This window comes from Hemibagrus wyckioides, linkage group LG06 (assembly GCF_019097595.1).
Source record: "Hemibagrus wyckioides isolate EC202008001 linkage group LG06, SWU_Hwy_1.0, whole genome shotgun sequence".
Classification (NCBI taxonomy): Eukaryota; Metazoa; Chordata; class Actinopteri; order Siluriformes; family Bagridae; genus Hemibagrus; species Hemibagrus wyckioides.
In genome coordinates, this window is record NC_080715.1 from 2,837,863 (window position 1) to 2,843,862 (window position 6,000).

Genomic DNA, 6,000 nt, shown 5'->3' on the forward strand with positions numbered 1-6,000 from the left:
TACCTTCTTCACCTCTTCACCCTGTAATCTTACTGTTCCACTTCCCTCCCTGTCATTCACTCACATGTACTCAGTCTTACTACGACTGACTTTCATTCCTCTTCTCTCCAGCACAAACCTCCACCTCTCCAGGTTTTCCTCCACCTGCTCCCTGCTCTCACTACAGATCACAATGTCATCTGCAAACATTACTGTCCAAGGAGACTCCTGTCTGACCTCCTCTGACAACTGGTCCATCACCATAGCAAACAGGAAGGGGCTCAGAGCCGATCCCTGATGCAGTCCCACCTCCACTCTGAACTCCTCTGTCTGCCCTACAGCACACCTCACCACTGTCCTGCTCCTCTCATACATGTCCTGCACCACTCTGACATACTTCTCTGCTACTCCTGACTTCCTCATACAGTACCACAGCTCTTCTCTTGGCACCCTGTCATACGCTTTCTCCAAGTCTACAAACACACAGTGTAACTCTCTCTGACCGTCCCTATACTTCTCCATCAACATTCTCAGAGCAAAAATTGCATCTGTTGTGCTCTTTCTGGGCATGAAGCCATACTGTGGCTCACAAATTTCCACTACCTTCCTTAACCAACTTCAGCTAGAATCAGTGTAAATAGGTGAGGTAAATGAAACGTAACTTAAGTAGTCTCATCTGAATCTCACAGAGATGTACACAGTCAATAAATTCCCCTTGAGAAGAGCGTGGCAGGAACAGCAAATAGTAATCCAATAGAGGACGGGAAGAAGAGCATACACAGCATAAGCAACGTTAATACTAGCTGCTGCGTGTGTGGCGTGAGGGTGTTAAATATTGTCCTAGTAATGAGTGGCAGGTGACTGTGTCAGAACTCTAGTGATTGAGGGCATGGTTGCGAGGCTGAGGTAGGTGCCTCCGTGACAGTATCTCCTGATCTTCTCTGAAAACTTGCTGATGATGGGAGTAACCAACAGAGGGTTTCTCCATCACTGCTGACTGATATTTTTATTTCAGTGTGATAAATCTATGGTGTGTGACTCTGACTGACTTTCCCCCTCATTACTGCATGTCCTGACAGTGACAACACATCATCAGGTTATACCCCTGTAGGGTTTTCTTGGTGTGTTTCTCATGCTGCAGAAAATACAATCATAAAAGTAAATTGTATGAATTTACATAGCTAACTGTATGGAATAGTTTCTTTTAAAACCAGTGTGAGTTCTAACACAGTGTTACAACATGCCCCCTGTGAACTACTGAGATTCAGACCTCAATACTCAATTCTGCAGCTGAATAAACATTTAGAGACTATGTAGTATTATAACTGAGAGATTATAGATTAAAATGATAGTAAATTTGTCTAGTTTTAAATATAACACCAAACACAATGCTTTTATTATCTTCCAAATTTGTTTGATTTTTTTTTAACACAGTGTTGGTATGGCAACCAGTAAATACAGGAAGTTTCATCATAACAGTGTAGGAGGAAAATACTAAATGAAGTAGAAATTTATCTCTAAAGGGAAGAATTTTGCTCTCTAAGGCTGAAGATCTCTCCAGACTCACTTATGCAGCTCTATCTTTATATGTTATACACTTTAAATAAAATGGACATAATGTTATTGGATTTTGTGGAAGAACAAGTTTCATTACATCAAAAAACTATATTAATGAACACAACATGGTGGGTAATGAGTATAATGGGTAACATGGTGGCATGAATGTTCTTGACTTTACTACTCTAAATTATACATTTAAAATAAATTCCTGTATCTGCAAACTAATTCTCCATTGTGTTTGATGTCATTCCCTCAGGTGTGATTATGCTCTTGAGAGGGTCTTCTTTCTCAGCTGCTGCTATTTCAGATATTCAACCCAATAAAACAAATAAACTGAGTTTCTCAGTCGCCGTCACAATAAAAGACTGAGAGCACTTTTTTTTTTTTAACTTTTTTTACTCTGTCACTGGCCCTCATGTGATGTCATACTGGGATGGTTTATCAATAATATACCACAGAAATACATCTGGACTTGTAAGTATTATTTATCTAACAAGATGAGAGAAATTTTATTAAATTGCTGTATAAATATTATCCTGTTAAATCCTTTATTTCCTTGAGATGTAAAAAGGACATTGATGCCAGCTGCTCTTTCTGTAACTCTGCTCCTGAAACAACTGTGTATTTGTTTTGGAGTTGTGTTTATACAAAAAACATTTTGGTCAGATATTCTTTTTTCATCCACAGTTTGTTTCCTGAGTTTACAAGACAGGTGTATATAGGACAGAACATCAGGGTAAATGGGAGACAGGTGACACAGTGGGAAAGCAGAACAACAGGAAGGGCGTGGCACAACACATTTGTACATTTGTATTGTGCCACACACATTTGTTCGTTGCTCTGGATAAGAGCGTCTGCCAAGTGCCAGAAATGTAAATGTAAACACACGTTAACAACAATGACAAAGCAGGATATCATGAAACACCTGAAAGTGTGTGTGTGATCAGGAAGACTCATATTTGGTTTGTTCAGTACTCAAATGTTATACACATCTATGCAATACAGTGGAATGCTGCAATAAGTTTTACCATCCTACCCTGTTAGTCAAACCTTTATTATTTACTTATTTATTTATTTTTGTTTATTTATTTTTGTTATTATTAAACCCTCATTGGAGGCTGAGCCCCCCTTAAATGAAAATTCTAGAATTGCTCCTGCATCCTGTCATTGTTCACTTATTTATTCCTGATCAAAACCTGTACCACAAATGTATAAGGTGGTGTTTTTTAGTTTATTGATTCTTAGGTAATAATCTAAAATATACAGCAGACACAAGAGCAGGACATCTGTTTAGTATAGACATAACGTAAGCATCTTTCCATCCAATTCACACACTGTGCTCACTGAAAAAGTGTAAAAGAAGTCAGCTGGAATTGTCACGTCTCACTGTAAAAGAAAGCTGCACCCTGAAACACATTAAATATGTTGGGATTGAAATATTTGTGATGTGTTTAGTGAATCTGGTGCTAATTTGTTGGAAGAAGCTGAACTCAGAATCTGTTACAAAATAAATCTTGGACTCTGTTGAAGATCACATGATAATTATAAATGTTAATATGCAGGATGGATGAATGATTTCCTTCAGGAGTTATGCTCTGACTTACTTTATATGTGGTCACTCAGGGAGTGAAACTGAGAGCTTGAATTCTCCTCCACTGTACAGTTTCACACATAACACACACAGCCAGCTAAACATTTCACCCAAGATTAACAGCATAGTGCTAACAAGTACAAATACAGTAAAGACATGAGCTTTCAAAGTCTCAGTTTATTTCAAATGATTTAAAATACATCAATAAAATTAAATCATCTATTTCAGATTTCAGATTCTACATTTAAACAGACTTTTATTATTTTATTTTCCTCCTGTGGTTTATTTGTGTGTTGAAGCCCTGAACTGAAAGCTGTGGAGGAAAAAGTTCTTTGTAGTTATTTAAACTTAATGTCACATTATTTTAAATTAATAACTCTATTTCAACAAAGTAAATAATTCTTTTAACTCAAAATCAACTTTAATTTCATCTAATAACTTTCAGGATGTATCATTTCCAGTTTCACATTATTTTGATTTCATTTCAAGGTGAGCTGAAATAAGGTCACAGCACTTCAATAAACTTTTCACAATGAACTGTTCAGTGCTTCTGTAAAAACAAACTTTCACAAAGAATATGAATCTTTTAATCTGCAATATTTCATGAATGATCTGGAATAAAACTATCAGCTCTAACTGATCTGATTCACTCTTACAGAGCACTGAAGTGGCAGGAACTTTAGAGGAGATTCTTTACCATAAACACCTAGATATGGCAGTAATTTATCAGTAAATGTGTGTGTGAAAGTGTGTAAGTGTGTGTTAGTGAGAGGGTTGGAGAATGACAGCTTTCCTCTGTCCCAGTCCAGTTTCACTCTGATCCTCTGGAGTTTCTGTTCCACTGAGAGGTGAGTGAATGTCTGTGGTGTAGAACGTGCCCAATATTTACCATCATAATACCTCACATACCAGATTCCACTTCTGGAGAATATCTCCCCCTTCCTCTGAGCAGATTCTGTCATCACACCCACTAACCAGAATGTACAGTCTCCAACTTCAACATCCCAGCAGTGTGTCCCTGAGTTAAAGCCCTCAGAGCCCAGGATACACCAATATTGATCAAATCTCTCTGGATTATCAGGAAGTTTCTGTTTCTCATCACTGCGTCTCACACTGGTCAGATCATCAGATACAATGAGTACAGGATGAACAGTGTTGGGGTCCAGAGTTATAGGTGCTGAAAACACACACACACACACACACACACACACACGATGGAGCTAAGCTAACTTCAACATTACATTCACATGGAATAAGCTAACATTTACAGAAACCAAGAAATGATAACTGTAATTACAAAATTAACAACTTGCCTTATGCAGTTTTCAGAGTGTGTTTAAATTAGAGATGTAACCAATCATTATAACAATTCTAATTCTATGATAACTCTAAAACTTTTATAAACCACTGAAACTCTTCATGTTTTCACTCAGTCAATAGAAACATTTCAAAATAAACGTTCCCTCAAATAAAAATAATTACAAAATGAACAGATTAATAATAATAATAATAATAATAATAATAATAATAATAATAATAATAATAATAATAATAACAACAGGCTTCTCCCTTCAGGGGTCTCCACAGCGAATCATCTCTCTCCACCTATCCCTATCTTCTGCATCCTCAACACTTACACCCACTAGCTTCATATCCTCATTTATTACATCCATATACCTCCTCTTTGGCCTTCCTCTTTTCCTCCTGCCTGGCAGCTCCATGTCCAACATTCTCCTACCAATATACTCACTCTTCCTCCTCTGGACATGTCCAAACCATCTTAATCTGTCCTCCCTAACTTTGTCCCCCAGATGTCCAACATGAGCCGTCCCTGTGTAACCAGTAACCAGTGTAACCAGACTGTGTAACAGTTTCTTTCCTCAAGCCATTAGGCTCCTCAACACCCGGGACTGAACTGTTCTACACTCTCTCACACACACACACACACTCTCACTCAGGACTGAACTGTTCTACACTCTCACACACACACACACTCTCACTCAGGACTGAACTGTTCTACACTCTCACACACACACACTCTCACTCAGGACTGAACTGTTCTACACTCTCACACACACACACACTCTCACTCAGGACTGAACTGTTCTACACTCTCACACACACACACACTCTCACTCAGGACTGAACTGTTCTACACTCTCTCACACACTCTCACTCAGGACTGAACTGTTCTACACTCTCACACACACTCTCACTCAGGACTGAACTGTTCTACACTCTCACACACACACACACTCTCACTCAGGACTGAACTGTTCTACACTCTCACACACACACACACTCTCACTCAGGACTGAACTGTTCTACACTCTCACACACACTCTCACTCAGGACTGAACTGTTCTACACTCTCACACACACTCTCACTCAGGACTGAACTGTTCTACACTCTCACACACACACACACACTCTCACTCAGGACTGAACTGTTCTACACTCTCACACACACACACACTCTCACTCAGGACTGAACTGTATACTAACTCTCTGTCTCTCACACACTGATACACACACTCTCTCTTGACTGTGTGGACACAAACACACACACACATAATTTATATTGTTCATTACTTACTGCACTACCTCTACCTGTCATCCGCTGCTATAGTTATATTTATGTTTATTCTATTTGCACTACCTCAACCGCTGCTGTGTATTTTTGCACAATATTTTTGCACAATACTTTTTTTTACATCATTTCACTTTATCTATTTTATTTCACTTACATTCCAGTACACGTTCTTTTATTTCTTTTCAGCGCTAAGTGTCCTGTGTTCTTTTGTGTTGTCTTTATTGTATTTATTGTCTTTTTTGCACTGTCTTGTCTATGCTCTGTTTGCACCTAGCTG